Raw genomic sequence first — 18,244 nt, forward strand, 5'->3', positions numbered from 1 at the left:
ATTTTTTTTTACAATATATTACTTAAAAAAAATATAATAAATTAAATAATTTTAATCTGCAATGGACTTAAGATAACCCATAAATGTTACCGTAAGTTATGAGCCAGTTAGGATCCCATTCTGAGGCACAGTTTGGCCATTTAATTGAATGCAATGTGTCCAGAATGAGAGACATTAAAGGTTTTAATAGAGTACACTCTATCCTCATGTGGGAACCCTTGATGATGGGGCTTGCGAGAAACCCGGACACCACTGTGGGAGCCACTGCTCCACGGTCCTGCAGGAACAAGCAGGTCTAGCGCCCCCTAAGTTGACAGTCATAACCCTTCATCCAATCCACGGGGACAGGACCGCTGCTCCGTCAGTTGATTTCCCCGCTCCTGAGCGCCCGGCGATCCGGTGCTAAGCAGGTGTGTGAGAGAGCATCGTGAAGGACACACGGACGGACGGACGCATATTTGCCCGCTACGGAAGGTAGGTTCACGGGGAAAACTGGGCAGCTATAGTAAAAACTGACTGTTTGACATTATTACCAGAGAAGCCGAGCTGCTGCATTTTTGACAGCTGGGGAATCAGTTGTTTACAACAGACTGAGTGGGATGCGCGGATGGGATGGAGCTTATGCAGCCCTCCGCAATGCAGACTTATCGATATGGGTATTCGAAGAAACTGCATTTTGATTTTTTTCGTGTCGTACTGACGGATGCAGAGAGATATTGTGTGTGCGTGTGTGTGTGTGTGTGTGCAATATCTGACATATCGTGGCGTGGTGGGGGTAAAGCTGTTATATGATCTGCTGCACATCCTGGCATGCACTTCCCTCCCCAAAAAATAGTCGAGGCACAGAGCAGATGAAAGGATGTATTTCTGCATACATCTGCTTTAAAGCAATAAGTCTGAGTATTCAATTCAGCATTCATTAGACCACGCCAGAGGCCAGAGCCTAATAGCGCCGCGCATACCGATGATTCAAACTGCCGCCTACAGCCAAAAAGATTAGGAAACACCCGACGACAGTAAACACTTTCATCAGGGGCGTAACTAAAACGCATGTCCTGGTGTCAGTGCCGCGATTGATTGAGGCATATGGTTCGGCTCTGTCATCTTCACTGGCAGATTGAGCCGTGGCGCTTAGTAATAATGGCCCATCGCAGGGTTATTCTGTCAGGATGTCAGGTGCTGGAGAAGGTGTCATGGGCGCGTCCTGACTCACCAGACCATACAGGCTTCCGAGAGATTTCTAAGTGGGTCTTCATCATGGAGCAAAAATGATGAGCAATTAATTATAGTTAACGCAATGGCATTGTAAAAAGGGAAGATGGTAACCTCAGACAAATCATGCAACTATGTTGATGATTCAGATGTGATTCATGTGATGTATTACATTGATTTTAAGCATATATGTGGAGGTCATACTGCAGATCATAAATCATTGTGTGTGCTTAAAGGTGTCTGCCACTCAAGGTATTTTCCCACCTGTGCCCGCATTATGGGGTAATATTTACATGCAAGGTCAGTATGGTTTTCATAAGGCTGTTGAATAATGACTCAAAAGTGCTCAGCTTTAAGCGTAGCCCCCGGCAGAAGACAGTAGAGTATGTTTTAAGCCGCCACAACTTTCCATTGAGGTCTAATGAGCTTCAAAGCATGTGATTAACGATGTAATCAGTATCACCAAACTATAAGGGGAATTATGACATCTCTTGGGCTCGAGTTGTTTTGCTTGTTTGATGGGCAGAACTCATTTAAATTTGAATGCAAGTTTAGTTCAATGTTTAGTTTGATCCAGTAAGATAATACTGTGGGGCTTGTGTCCACTTCTGTTACTTGTTTGAAGGTTTTGCTCATCCAGCATAACAATTTGTCTATTTTCAGATGATCAATTGATAAATGTCTGACCTCTTTCTGCTCCTGAGCAATGCACATCTAAATGTTTTGGGGCAAAAATGTAATTTCCCCTTTATTTGCCATTCAGTGACTTGTGTGGGAGTCTGTGTGTTTGTCCTGATTGAATTAGAGGCGTAAATGTGACACAAAATGTCAGAGGGATTCTGTGGCCACCTATCAGGTGGAGCACTTTATGAATCTTGTAAGCTTGACTAGTGCTAATGCATCCTGTGCTGTCCTGTGTGCACCCTGGGGAAGTCCCTCTCCTTCATGCTAGGTGAATGAATTTACTCTGCTCAGAAGTAGGCTAACCGGCTATGTGCGAGGCATCACCTTACATTTTTACCCCCCTTGCTGCAAAATGTAATATGTCTGTATATAGAGTTTTGAATTCTTGTAACCCACTGTCCCCTGTCAGCGTCTTGGCTGTAGGGATGTATTGGCTTGAGGAGCTTGCATGACGAGGAACTTTTTACGTAACACAGCACCCTGCCGGATATGGCTGTTCTGTGATGCATTTTGAGGCTACAGCATCATCCTCCATTAGTGTCACAGTCAAACGCTTCAACATAGCTGTACGCTTACCTCTCCTTTGGTGAAGCTTCAGTCACACACATCTGTCATGTATTGAGGTAGACAGGCTCACCTCACCAGAGGCAGAAAATAGAGCTGTCCTCTCTCTCCCCATCTCCACCTCACCACAGCATGTAGCATAACTTATGAGCAAGAGTACAAAGGCGAGAGAGATTGCTTTTACTCATCGGGTGTATGAATATTTCCTGCAAATCTGTCAAATGCATCAAGTTGTTTTTTTTTGTTTCGGCAAGACACAAGTCTTTATACAAGCAGCATGATTTTGGTGCGCAAATCACGACCTTGGATGTTTGCCATCTAAGATTAAGCCATTTTAGAGATGTTTTAGGAGATTTGATTTGTTTACAGATGTCCATGAGTCTGCAGTGACTAATTCTTGGGCAAAGAGTCAAAGCATTAGTTAAAGAGGGGAAGACTTTTCATGCGATTTTACAAAGACTTTAAACTGATTGGCAGCACTGACATTTTCCAGCAACAGGGCTAGTTTGTTAGGCGCTGTTAGTTCTGTCACACTGAATGCAGTGTCATTCACGCTGGAGGGAATACATCCTGTAGACTTGTTTCATTGTTAAATTGAATGCACCAGAGGATATAGCTGAACGAGACAGCCTATGCACATGAAAAAATGCGCGCACACATACACACACACACACACACGCACACACGCACACACGCACACACAGGAACCGTTATTGCTGAAACTGTCTTCACTGCCTACACAAGTGCTTCTCTCTGTCCTGCTGACAAAACACGCAACACTCCAGTCTCGATGCTTACTTTATATTTCTCAGCAATTTACGTGCCGGCAATCAATAGCGAGATCCACTAATGGTACGGCAGTGAGACATGACGTCTTCCATGTTTGCCTGCAGACAGACCTCTCCTCTGTTCATGCCTGAGGAGTAGAAAGGCCCTCAGTCCCCATCTGCCATCTCTGGCTGACTGAATACAGTTTTACACGAGACCTAGCATTGATTCTCCCAATGCGGCCTACTCCCTGCTCTCTGCATGCACGTGACCCTACAAAGCTTATGTGTAGAAACTGAGCTAAGTGGGAAAAACCCATAGGCACAGGGTATAGTTCTATCCCACTTGTTGAGTATCCATTTACAGTTTTTTTTTATTGCTTTGACCTGGTTGAAGAAACTGGTAACCTCTCAGTCTTCATCATCACTCTCTCAACAGAGCAAAAGACATCTCTTGCAAATGAGTTAACCCATTGTCATTGTTTTGACACACTTCCCGCACCCTTTTGCAAATCAGTTAACGCAGATGTCATTCAAGCAGTCCAAACTCCACTGCTTTAGCTGTGGTAACCAAACAGAAAATATATGTTAGAAACTTCTTGACCAGTATAAAATCACTGAAGCACCTGTTTGACACTGCTTCACACAACTTTTCAATTTGCAATCAGTATGCCCAAGATATAGATGCAGAGGCATGCCAAGGCTGGATCAGGCATGCAAGAAGATTTTTCCCTAGGTGCATCGCAAGAGAAAATATTGAGTGGGATGTAGATGAGGCCATGTGGCCTATTCGTCAAGAGAGAATTGACTAGAAGAGATTTTTTCTTTATTGTACAGAATTTTTATTTTCATTTTCCTTATGTCTTACACAGTGATGGGTTTTTATGCTGTATATGTGGTTTCTGTTGGAATATTTCATTTCTTAGCCACAATCTCAAAAAAAAGAATGAATACTGCATTCATTAAAATTTGAAAAATCATTGTATATGATTCTGGATCTATTTTTTGCAATAAAGCAAATTGGCACTGATATGTAAGCTGCTGACCGTAATGCAGCACTGATTCACATTGAGAGCTGAATTTTGCATTTTGATGCCCCTTGTCTAATGACTGATTGGAAGCGATTATGCACTTTATGCAAAATTTGCTTTTGGTCCATATTTTAAATGTTTTGCCGGAGGTAGAGCCTTTTGCAGGCAAAATGAGTCATTTTTACCATTGGTGCCACTGTTTAGGCCTTTGCGTTAACAGTTTTGAAAAATGTGGATTTTGAGTCGTCTACTGCGTCAAAGCAATAAAATAACTGTAATGCGTGCAATGTTAGCTTAGGCTTAATGTAAGTGTAGTTAGATGATGTTCAGATATTACATAGTGTTGTTATTGTCATCTTTTAAAATTGTGATGCTTGTTTGCTTTGTATAGCCAGTAGCTAGAAAAGAGAGCCATGCAAGTTAGAGCTGAAGTGACTTTTAACTTCTCAGATGTAAGAAATTGCTGCTTTCCTTGTCTGATGTGATAGTAAACATGACTGTGATGGGCATTTTTCAGCATTTCTTTTACCAAATAATTAGGTTAGGAGCAAGCTGGAACTTTGAAGTATTTGTTTACATCTCTCATATTTAGAAATTTACTCTCAAATCAGTCACTTTGACTGACTGAATAAGGTTTTGTTGCTCTATTTCTGGGACTACTGTTGCCTACTTTAATCTAATGATCGCAAATAGCTGCTCCCGGCACTTCAGGAGGCTAGTTACTTTTCAAATGAATAATTATTCAGCCACATCGGATTAAAGTTATTTGTGTGTGTTTGTGTATGTGTTTGTGTGTGTATGTGTGTGTGTGTGTGCGTGCGCGTGTGTACATAGCTGTTTGTGAGCGCACACACGCATGTGAGTCATGTAGCTCTTCTGCAGTCCATGATTTGTATATGCCATATCTAAGATTGGGATAGAAATACAGCCTGTAGAAATTGCCTTTTGTTGATTTACACAAATGCACCACAGTGCTGAAGATAAAAATAGATATATTTGATTTCAACTACTGGCCTTTTGTCTATTTATACCATTAAAGCTCCTGGAGAAATATGATATCCATTTACGAACAAGGTAAGAAGAAATGGCCTGGTTGTAAAAAAAAACATCAAAAACCAAACTCGCCTTAAGAAAAAATAGAACATTTAATCAGTTCCACTTCTTTTTATCAGTGTGATTTTGTCCTTTGATAAAGTGCTGAGCTTCCCTCGTGACTCTTGTGGCTGCTACGGTTTGTCTATCTGACAAAGTGATGTCTCATTCAGAATCAGATTACGCCATTTCCATTAAGATTATGTTGACCGGACAAGCAGGTAGTGTTCGGAAATTGCCTGGTATCTCCGCCCTGTCAATCATGAGGGGGGCGGGTGAGATGACATTGATCAATTACAAAATAACAAAGTGTTATCTCGAAGTGGTACAAGTTTCATATTCAGAGATTTGTCAGTGGTCTGTTGGGAAAACTGAGGAGTTCAACTCTTCAAATTCACAATTTACACAATAATGAGAAAAAAACATATAGATTGATGCATTAAAGAGGCCACTGTACTGTATAACTGGGTAAATGATTGATTTACTGAATTATTAATGTATTAATTTACAGGCCTTCTGTGTGTCTGATTATAAATGTTGAGTTTAAGTTGATTAGTTACTTTAAGACATTCTGGGTACATGTAAGAACCATTAAAATCTATAACTAGGTTGCATTTGACAAGATTTCCCTTCTTTTCTCTGATTTGTCACTCGTCTTCCTCTGAGATATTTTTAGATTTTACAATCAACGTAAATCTTTTGGGATTTATGGACTCAATTAGAAGGAGATTACACATGCCTGCCCTTTCCCTGCTAATTTACATGAACCGCACAATCAGCCTTTTTAATTTTTTCAGTTAATATTTGACTTCCCTCATTACAATGTCAGCACAGAAAACCGTTTGTTTGCTTATTAGCATGGCAAACCTTATCAGGCTTCACCGGGATGCATTCACTTTCCGCAGTTATATCAAGAGTTATTTGCTCCCCAAATAGCTAATTGCATTTTTACTTGTTGTTAACTCTTATTAAAGAGGTATGTACTTAATGATGATGAGAAGCTAAAGTCACAGTACTGCAAGGTAAACAAGTTCAGAGGACAGTTTTCTCTAATTAAGTAGTCACTTTAAATGTGAATGAGTCTTAATTAAAGTAATCCTCAAAGTGTCAGATTACACCATGTGTATTTGTTTAACATTTCACTGAGCAGAGATATAGTGTAACACACAGTGGACTGACTTCTCACATGGGAGTCTTGAGCCATCTGTTTTTGCACCTTCGTAGGTGCAGTCGGACACGTTGTTTACAGTGCTGTTGAGAAGCTGTGCAGTCAGATGACACTGTATGCTATTTTGGTCCCATACAAGATGAAATTCCATTTTATGCCATTTGAAAATCAGTGGCATGTGTCTGATTTATTCTCAGGGATTTTAGCCAGAAGGTCGCGATGTAGAAACAAGTAAATTCCTCATCTGTTTCTTCCTTTCATGGAGTTACAAAACAGGTTGTCCAGCTCACGCCAGATCATAGTGAGTGACAGAGATGGTTTGTGTACATTTTCTGAGCCAGCTGCAAAATTAAGGTCTAGCTTTTGTATGGAGTAGAGGAGATGTTTTGGAGGATTAAAGTTTGAAACAGAAATAATGACCTTTTGATGCTGGCAAAACCTTAACTATACAACCATATCCCCTCTGACAGTAATTTATTCCATAATCTTCACATGAAAGCTAGTATTTAGCATCATTTCAAAGATTAGATTACCTCTCCATCCTTCATCATTGATATTCTCAGTAATGAGCTGCATTGTTTTGGATTTAATCCTATTTAATCTGTGTTTATCGTGGGATTGTGAAAGCTCACTGTAGTTCCAACCGCTCGCATTGTTATCTTATAGTGCCGGGGATAAAGAACAAACCTGATTGTGCAGGGAACTGTTCAAAAGCGTCTTCCTCATTGGGGACAGGCCACTCTTGGGGCCTTTGAGCAAGGCCTGTTGCTATGGGAGCATGTGTGGAAGACAAGATCTTCATCTACATGCTAGTTCAGCATGCAAGACTCCCAAGCATAACCACACTCCTCTGCTTACCATTACCTTTCATGTTTGCTGTATGCTGTTTATCATGCTGTCCCAGCGTATGTTGCCTCATAGTAATGATGCATGCTGTATATTGTCGGCAGGTCAGCCCTGTTAATGGGAGAGCATTCTCACCTCGAGTCATGAACTCCCCACCAGTTGTGTGTTGAAAATAATGAAAGACTGCGGGGGTCAAAGGGGATTCTTAGACTAATCAGAAATGTCCTTGGTGAGAGGCATACAAGTTATTTAGCTGGCTGACCTTAAGCCGAACGTGGGAGGGAGTGTATGTGTGATGAGTGTATGGATAGAAGTCTAATTGTGGAGAGAGCCCAAAGGCGAAGGCCTCCTGGCACGTGGAGCGAATACTGAGGAAGCCAAGCTCTTGGGAAGCCTCATTATACATTTAGGGGCGTCCTGTTTTCCCTCTCTCTGGACAGCTGGACAGCTAAATTGTTTGTGGATCAATAGTTTAGCTTCCCACTGGCTCCACAGAGTGAGTGAAGTGCATTTAAACCGAAGAAATCCCATTACCCTTGGCAGAGATGGGAAGCATAGCACTAGGATCCTCAGCAAGTGCTATTGCTCTGCCCATTATTCAGCCTCCCTGTTTGTTTACCTGCAGTACTTCTGCTGAGACCACCCATAGTCTTGTTACTCATGTTATTACATTTCCTTCGATTTCCATTATCTGAACTGCACAGTTTCATCCATTCATTTCCCATAATATTCACATTTTTCTTGAAACATTTTGAAAAAAATGCACATGCACTGTATTTTAAAATAAAATCGTTCTTTTCATGCTGTCATTTTTCTGGACACAGAGAAACTTGGATTGATTGAAAGGAATAAGGTAGTGTTGTGCAAGCTGATTTCATTTTAATGCTGCGTATCAGGACCAGAGCCTGGCTGCAGTTTGTTTGTATTGAATCAACAATAATTTAAAATGCTTGTTGTTTTTCAGTCCAGCTCTTTGGCTAGGTAAAAGGCAGAGAGAGAAAAGGGGTAAGAGAAAAGGAGGGGGGTACGGGACGGAGAAGAACAAAACATTTGGAGCTCTCCCTTCATTCCTTAGATCAGTGTAACCAGAAATAAAAGCTGTGGCTGGTGCAGGCTCTGGGCTGTGGGCCGCCGCTGTCCCCTCGAGGCTCTCTTGCTGTGCTGCCGGCACATTTGGGTTACACTGGTCAGCCTCAGAGCTCCTGGGCCCCTAGGCTGCATCTCTACATGAACAGCCCATTGATGTGGCCGACATTAGCATTCGCAGAAGGCGAGCACGACAAACAGGTTGGTTTTCCGTTTCACACTAACAAACCTGTTCTCTCTGGATCCTCTCAAAAGGTCTCAAATCAACCCTCTTGATGCATAGCTAATGAGTGTGGATAAAAGAGGTCAAAGAACGCTTATGTAGGCCTCTTCAGTCCAAGCAGGGAACTCTTTGTATAAAGCCTCGCCCTGCCAACTGCCACGTCAGGGCAACCCTGTCACATCTGGCTCACCAGCTCACAAGGTGATGTAACCACCTGCGTCATGTTTTCTGTAAGTGCTAGTGGGACAATACACCAGCATTAATAGCTTCCGACAAAGTACCCTAACATGTCCCCGAACAAAAATGGTTCTTTTCGGTTGGCATATCATTCAGATCCGAACTCAGCATTCTGAGGGGATCGTGCTGACTTATGCATGAGATTTGTGCACTAATTATGCAGCAGATTCTTTTTCCTTGGCTCGGTTTGTAGCTGCAGGAGCTTTTGTTGCAATCTGCTAATTCATGCTGCTGAAATTATCCTCGCAATTTTACTTAGCAACAGCAAATTGCCCCGAGAAGAAACGGCTAATATTACCCCATGAAAAAAACAACTCTGTGTTTTAATTATCATGAGTCAGACTACTACTTGAGCAAGTCATCCTGATGCCAAGAGACAGAGAGGTCGGGGGCAAGAAGGAACGGAAGAGAGAGTAGAGGAAACTTCCTCATTACAGATCTTTTTCTTCTACCATTGTACATTTCAGCCTTTAGATGCATTTAAACAGTTACCAGGCAGATAATGAAGATATGAGTGAAGATACCATCCCTTATTATTCTCTTTACTGGCTGTCTAGACTGAGGGAGGTGCCCGCAACCACAACATCAACTCCCTTCCCTTTCTGAAAATATCACCCTTTATTCAGTGGAGAAAAGTAAGCCATGCATGCATATTAATGTGGCATTTGTCCAGAGTTCAGTTGGTGGTGGACAGCCTGCATACTGTATGTGTGGGCCTTGTGGTGAAATGTGTCGGGAATAGTGGCCAGCGTCACTGGTCGGATTATTCATGAGGAAGGTGCAATGACAGTGAGTGGAGGAAAGGGCATCCAGAGGTGAATCTGACTGGGAGAAAGAGCATTGAATTTTTTTTCTGTGCTCTTTTCACACAAGCAAACACACACACACACACACACACACACAGACACACACACACACACACAGGCTCGAGGGCGCACGCACGCACGCACGCACACACGCACACACACACACAGACACACACACACACACACACACACATACTGCTTCTTATCTGCAACACACAGCTCCACTCATGCTGCAAACACAGGGCCATAGTGTGTGGAGGACAGATGGAGCAAAGGCCGTAGCATCACAGTTAGACCAGCACAGATACACACTACTACTACTACTACTACACACACACACACACACACACAATTGATAGAAAGAAGAGGGGTTGTATTCTTCTTAATTCCCCTGCAAAAGAGGACAACAGGACAAAGCAAAACACTGCTCTTCTATATGAGTGAAAGTGGGGGCGGACTACTCTGTATTAAGAGAGACTGCTGGAGTACTTAATGAGATTCACATTGACCCATGACCAACCACATTATAATTTGACTCCAGTACAATGAAATGAAAAAGCTACAAACCATTAATGCCTGCAACTATCTGTACATATTAGGCATCATGCTAAATAACTTATGAATAACATTTCCTACAAAGCAAAAAACTGAGAATATTATCATGGATAAATATTTAACATATTAATATAATTATATATATATATATATATATATATATTATATATTATATATTATATTATTTAGTTAAATATGAAGCTAAATGCCAGACAGACAAGAAGGTTAAGTTATCTTGGCATCAAGACAGGAAGCAGGGGAAAACAGCTAGCCTGACTGTGCAAAGTTAAATCTAAATGTCTAAAGCTTGCAAATTTACACCACAGTAAACTAAAGTGTAAAATTGACAATATGGTGTTTTGTGGACTATTTCTTGTGTGGGCGCAGGGACTTCCTGGAGTCATGTCATCACCACGAGGTTGCCTGGCAACCAGCAGTGATGCGAGATTACCTTTGGACAAAGCCAGGCTAGCTCTTTCCCCTACTTGCAGTTTTCATAGTTACATTTTTATGTATCCCCAGATAATGTGGATACATGAAAATGGTTTTGATTTGATTATTGAACATTTTTCAAATATTAAAGATCCTATAATATCCTAATTTTCCGGTTCATAATTTTAATTTGGGATTCTACTAAAACATGTTTACACGCTTTATTGTTCAAAAAACATATTTTTCTCATACTCTGTCTGAATATACCTGTATTCATCCTTTGTCTGAAAGCTTCGTTTTAGCGCCTCTCTCTTTAAGACCCCCTCATACATTGGCCTGCTTTATAATAAAAAGTAAATGCTGTGAAATTAGGCAAGAGGTGTAAAAAAAATTACTTGAAAATCTTTTCAAAAGTTATAAAACCAATGCTCAGTACGGTAGTTTTATTTAAGCACTTGCATGAATAAAACCTAACACAATGTAGGTGAAACAGTGAGTACTCTTACTCACAGGGTCGTACAGAGCAGTGAGGAAAAAGCATCAGTTTGAAGTAATAAGTAATAATCTTCTGAACTAAAAGCCAGAAAGCTCCCACACATCTGCACCTCCTTACACTGACACAGCCAAGTAATGTTAGGATGTACCAATTTTGCGTTTGAAAATAGCAGTGTTTGAAGAGACAGCACATTAGCCTAATCTTAGTCGCAGAGTTATCTACACAGTCGATTGATCATGGTCTGGCATCATGATCTAAGCACTCTTTTTCAATACAACTCATTCTGTTTTTCTTCTTCTTGTTGTTTTATTTGGGCACCTGTTCTGCCTTTTGAGCCATGATCACATGGTGCGACTTGGCCAAGAGGCACCAGATGACTCAGGTCTTTTCTCAGGATGCGCTCATTGTCAGTTGCCGCACGCACTGCTTTCCAACAGGCCGTCTGACTGTGGCCATGTGCTCAGCGGTAAACACAGGTGACTGCATCTGTTGACATGGACAATGTGTTCCATAATGTTTGGAGGGCTTGGTCCGGATTAAGTGTTTTTCTTCTTTGCAAATATCCCTGCATGCACAAACGAACAGAATCTTTCAATTAATACAAAAGAAACACCCAACAGAGAAACAGTAAATTGGATAATGTGTTCACATTCAACAATAGATTGCGCTGACTGTTTTAAATAGTATATGCAGCTTTTCAAGGAAGCAGTACTTGAGTGCCAAATAGCAAGGGGATATAATTTTACACATAAATGCACCCATTGAGAGAGACTGGAGATTGCAGTGGTACAAGTAGTGGAGGAAGACTTCCTGATGGGTGGGCATGAATATGCATGGCGCTGCTTAAAAGCACTTGTACAGACCAATACAGTATATGGCAGTCAATGGATTCACAGAGCAGGCTTTGTCTCGTTGACTTTCAACTCTGGAGGAGATGTCTGAGCCTCTTGTTTGAACTGTTCAACCTTAAATGTGCCTCTGCAGAAGTATCAGAAAGAGAAATCTCTAATCTTGCTCAAGAAAATCTTTCAGTTCAATAAAAATGAGAAGCCTTATTTTGACACTTTTTAAGTTATATTTTCTTTCTCACTACCTAATTAGTCATTTTTATCAGTGGGATTGTGGTGTGTTAACATTTCCCTACCCAACTCATATTTTTTTTGGGATCCATTGAGTTTGAGTTGGTTTAATGAACTGCTAAGTGGTGCCTGGTGTACAGAACCACAGATCTGTAAAAGATCCTGTTAATATGTTTTGCAAAACCTCCGTACAGTGTAGACAGGCACCAGCGGTGTCCATAGATTAAGTGGCAGGGGATTCGTTTCTCTCTCTCCCATTTGCTGGAATGATCTGTCATCCATCTACTTCATCTGCCTTGGAGAGAAATCTGGAAATAGGAAATATCAGAAGTAAACTAATATCTACAGAAGCTCTCAAGTTCTTAATGCTCCAGATTTGGCCATGCCGCCCTTGGCAATAGGGCTGCTGTTGCATCAAAGCTACAGTGGCACTGGGATTTAACATCTACATTGGCTTCACCAAATTAAATTATCACTCCCAAAGCTTCAGCACGTCCAGTGCATGCATCAATCTTGCCTTTCCCATTCTTCTGTTTTCATCTGTTATTCTAGTCTGTATGTAGCTGCACACACACAATCACACACACACACACACACACACACACACACACACACACACACACACACACACACACACACACACACACACACACACACACACACACACACACACACACACACACACACACACACACACACACACACACACACACACACACACACACACACACACACACACACATCCACTCACCCTTGAGCTGAAGAAAAACGCAGAAATTTAGCAGTGTTTGGAGGAGAGGATTGTTTGATTTGACTGTGTGTCTAACCACTGCAGAGGAAGGTACAGATTACAGCAAATGTATGCATAGGCACATATCTGTGTGTGCTAATAGTCCCCACTTCAAGACTCCTCCGCAGAAATCTTTTCACCTGCAGTATGTTCAGACAGTCTTCTGAGCAGATGAGGATAATGAAGACAGAACAGCCCAGAGGTGAGATGTTGCTTGTGAAGAGGAAGGAGGGACTGGGTAGTCAGCTGGCCATGGACACTGTTTTCCATGATTAGACTTAATGCTTTGATGTACAACAATAATTAACAGACAGTTCCATTTCCACACTCAGTTGTTTAGAGGGAAGGAGATCATGTTTGTTTATATTGAGCATGTTTGCATGTGAGTGCTTTGCAGAGAGACAGAGGGAGGGAGTGTCAAATCACCAGGACAGTGGGAGACACAAACGTGGGACCTGGGCTCTGTGCTGTGACCTTGTTAGCTAATTAAGTGTCAGACCTATTTTTCCACTCCAGAGAAAAAAAGCTCATATCTTAGGGCTTAGATAGCCAGAAGGCGATGGGGACACTCATTTCGCTGCCGTTGGCTGGCTCCTCGGGGTCTCTGTCTTTGTGTGTGGGCGTGTGTGTGTGTGTATGTGTGTGTGAATAAAAGTCAGAAGTATCATTAGAGATGCTTCCATGTTGGCTGCCCTTTCTCATGAATACTACATGAAGCTGTGAACAAAGTTGTAACAACACAGTATAATGCTGCAAATACATCACTGTTGCTGTCACAAGTTTGGGCTCCAGTGATCTGTTTCACACAGGCCCGGTTTGGCTCAATCTAAATCTTTACACAACTAGTAAATTTGTCCCATGGAAGACAACTCAAGAAGCAGAGCTGAGCAATAAATCTATATTGTGATATAAGAAAGAAAGAAACAAGTAGTTGTTGTTGTCTTTAAAAGATTACTTTACTCTTTACTGTTTTTTACTACACACATTTGCACATGCATTAGAGATATACCAGCATGATGGGTTGCCACATATTTGGCGTTGCAAGCAGTTTAGAGGTCAATGCCTTTCTCAAAGGCACCTTAGTACGATGTTAACTGGCACCTCTCCAGCTATCAGTTCAGCTGGACTTGAACTGGCCACCCTCCGGTACCAGCCAAATCCCTACGGACTGAGTTACTGCAGCCCCAAAGAAGATAAGATTCAGTATGGCCCGGGATGTGGTTATAGTAATAGTTATATCTTAAATGTTGACTTGTCCAGGTTAGCGTTTCATTGAAATGATATGATTTTATGAGGTTATTTGAGTGTTCAATCAGTCTACTTTTTTGTGCGACAAAAGTCACATTCAAAGCTAATCGGCAGGAAATTAGTCTGCAACTATTTTGCAAAAATATACCTGTTTTTGATTTTCAAATGTGAATATTTTCTGGATTTCATTGCCTTCAGTGGTGTAACAATTATTATCTTTGTGATTTGGACTCTTTGTAAGCTCTTTGGATATGCCAATGGGAATTTGCGGGATTTTTTTGTAGATTCAGTGGACTTTTTTATTTATGAATGGAAAACTCATCAAAAGACTAATTGATAATTAATTCATATTATATCCTTATACATACTGATACTGAGGTATTTGTTTTATAATATAATGGTTACAATTTGTAAATACTAATATCCTATCCGGTTATCCATCCACCAGCCACCGTATAAGATTGCATCCATCTAGCTGACCCCTACTCATACGGTCTAACTATTGGAGACATGTAGTATAAAAAGAGATTGTTATTTCTTTCCACGAATGTCAATCTACCATCGCTTCTATATCACATTTCAGGTTCATCATACAGGCTTAAAAAGTTGTTTTCTTGACATATTTCCTCTTGTCTCTTTGTATCTAGCCGCCCACTTTACATTGTATGTGTTTTGTTCAGCAAGCATGAAAATTGCCCTATTTAATGGCGCCCTCCCATGTTCCTCAGGATGCAATGCCTCTTGAAGCACTGAGAACAACTCACTGACCCTTCCTCAGAAGGCTCCTAACTCCATAGAAGACGCTACTTTAAGTGAACAACATATTTCTGGTTTATTGCTATTGTACTTGACATTGTTGTTTTCTAATGCTAGAGGGCATAAGTGATTGTTTGTGCAGTCCTGAAAAAGAGCAGCATTGTGTGTGTGTGTGAGACTTGTCAGTCACTTGAATGCCAATGTTGACCTATATATGAAGGCCATGGTTCAAAGGAGAAGCAGGCTAGTGACAGCATAGGGCAGATATCTAGTCTAATGAGCCCTAATGTAGCAGCCAGTGACATGACATGCGTCAGACTGTGGCACACACTGATCGCCAAGAGGAGACAGGATTTATGTGGTACTTTGGCGAATTGTTTGAGCTGAAAAAATTGTGTGCTTTTTCTGTGTTCACTGTTGTGTAAGGCAGACCACTGCCTTGTGGATAAGAATGACACGCATGAAAACCTTCACACATGCACACACACTTTTCTTTGAGACTCCCTTTCCTCTCTTGCTCAATCTTGATCCTACTCCCGTTTTCGTCTCCCATAAATACTTGCAGAGTGGATAATTCTCAATTTTTAACCAATGAATCAATTTGATGATTGGATTTGTATGCATGTTTCCTTGGACAGGACAGAGGACAGGAGAAGATGGACTGATTCCCCAAGGGGGAGCGGGGGGCGGGGACAGATGCAGAAAATTCTGTGTGACTCTAAACCTTATTATATTTGCCCTGATGACTCCTCTGCTGCAAGAATCAATACAATATGACTGGCTCCAGGGGCACAGGGCCCACTACAGGAAGCGGATATCTCCAAACTATCCATTATGGATGAGAGGAGGAGTAAAAGGATGTAAAATAAGAGAACAATTGGAAGACAGGGCCAGAAGAGAGGCATAAAAGGGTTGGAATACAGGAAGTATGGATGAGAAGATGGGAGGAAGAGTTGATCCACAAGAAGAGTGAAAGGGAGGAAGAGGGGATAAGGTGAAGATTGCAGCAGGGCAGTAAGACATGCAGCTGTTTTTGTTTTTGTTGTAGCGCAGCTGCCTCCCTGAATTCTTCCTGCTGTTCCTCCAGTGTGGTTGTAGTGTTTATTTCCAACTGAGGGAACATACCCAGCCCTCACAGAAATCAAAATGATATTGTCTTCTTTCCTTCCTCTCACAGTTTGTTCTCACCCCTGAAAATGTTTTTATTACTTCTTCTCCTCTTTGCAGCAGCTTACCTCACATCCTTTAGTCTTCTTACTTGCCCTTACTGTGATTCTTTCTATCCTACTGTGGCTGGCATGCTTTCTGGCTATACCCTGCTTTAATTCACCCTCTGTCTATAAAAGACACATGCAACCCCAACCCCCTTCTCTGTCTCTTATAATTCTCCTGCTCACTTTCCTCTCCCTCCAATGAGATGTGAGGTCACAGCTGGGGAGCCCTATGATTTGACAGCTAAGTGTTTATGTGAGTGTGCATTTATGTGTGTGTGTGTGTGTGTGTGTGTGTGTGTGTGTGTGTTTGATGGAGGGGGCTCCTGTGCTACTGAGTGCCTGTGATAGAAGAGGGCAGGATGCCATGACAGCGGTTGCTAACCAGCACTAGCAGACTAGCAGTTTATCCTGAGGCATACTGTAGCGGAGAGATATACAGCTGACTCCACTACTGCCAACCAACTCGCCGGGACTGCAGCTTCAGGCGTGTTGGGTTGCATCTGCAGGCACCTCAGGGCTGTGTGCTTGGGAACAGAGGTGGGTGGCAGAGAAGAGCAGAGAGCAAGAGAAGAGCTCACTGTTTGGTTTGTGTGTGCTGTGTGGAGGAGCCAGAGCAGTGCAGAAAGTTAAGAAGTTTGCTAGCTTCTCTTGGGTTATTGTTAAGTGTGTGTGTGTGTGTGTGTGTGTGTGTGTGTGCGCGCATGTGTGTATGTAGGTTTGCACGTGTTCTCCAACACAGCTCAACTCTGCTGGCTCCAGGATTCTGTTCTCTGCAGAGGGAATAGCTCATTATATGCCTCTCAGAATGAAACATCCTACCTCAACACTGCACAATGCTGCACAATGAGAGGATGAACCTATTGAAGCATGTGTGTGTGTGTGTGTTATCCCAGTACTTGTGTGTCTGGTCTGTAAGTGCATTATGCCAGTGTTTCTGAATCTTATCATGTTGACATTTTCTTTACTTGCATATGTTTGAGCCACCAAGGCAGCAGATTGTTAAATATAAATCACAATGCACTGCAGTGTGTGATCCTTGGTTCTGAGGTATTTGTTCTATATGCCCAGCGTAGCCGGAGTAGTCGGGGCAAATAGCAGTCTAGTGTTGTCATCATGTATGCTGTGATAATGTTGTGCCCTATATGTGCATTGTTCATCCATGTATGTTGCGTTTCTAGGCCTTAAGTATTTAAACAGTGTTGGAAATGTCACTTGTGGTGAGTGTTTTTCCAGCTCGGAAGCTGTTTCACACACTAACACCATATGATGCAAGTCTCTCCGACCTTTATGTAATGACTTTCTACGCATCATTTTATATCATTGGGCTTTAGCTTGGGTAATGGACGGATCCCTTTCAACCAAGTGAGCAAACTAAATATTAATGTTGAATTAAATGATAGTGAGGTCCTTCTAACCTGGGAATGAAAAAATGTGTGGCAAAAACCTAAGTTGCGTTATGATGAGCCCTGTCAGCCGGATGTCTCCTTCATAAAAAAGCAGCATTTATAATATAATATTAGTTATAACCGAGTAGTCTGTGTTTAGAAATCTGTGCGGCTCTACGGTAGCAGCATGCTGTTATGTCCAGGGGATTTAGTGATAGAAACACAGTGATCGTTATCCACAAACACAGGCTTAAACACAGTGATCGGTTACAATGATTCATGCTGGTCCTCCTTGTGCTTCCTACGCGTGTCTTAAAAATCTTTTTTTCCGTAAACACAAAATGGGCCCATTCAGAGGCATGCCTAAGCACAAGATGAAGACGTTTTAACAGTTCCTGGTATTTTGCAAGGGACATTTAGTTTTTTTCCTCTGATCTAGAAACATTTTAGTCAAAATCTTAAGACAGTTATGGGGCTGCTGATTTCACCAGTTCACGGTCAGTCAAATCTGATCAAAACCAAACACAAACACACACACTCCTGATGAAGATTAGCTGAGTTTTTCCCTGTCAG

At 41.7% G+C, this 18,244-nt stretch overlaps 1 protein-coding gene across 2 annotated transcripts in view; it reads left to right on the plus strand.

Moving 5' to 3' along the window:
* Positions 1-343: 343 nt before the first annotated feature.
* Positions 344-18,244, plus strand: part of LOC310948763 (contactin-1a-like) — a 62,049-nt gene continuing 44,148 nt past the window's right edge. For both annotated transcript variants that reach the window (XM_083915992.1, XM_083915993.1), the window contains exon 1: positions 344-474. The gene's annotated coding sequence lies outside the window, so the exon portion shown is untranslated. The remainder of the gene's footprint in view (positions 475-18,244) is intronic.

The sequence above is a fragment of the Echiichthys vipera genome (assembly GCF_963691815.1).
Source record: "Echiichthys vipera genome assembly, chromosome: 7".
NCBI lineage: Eukaryota > Metazoa > Chordata > Actinopteri > Perciformes > Trachinidae > Echiichthys > Echiichthys vipera.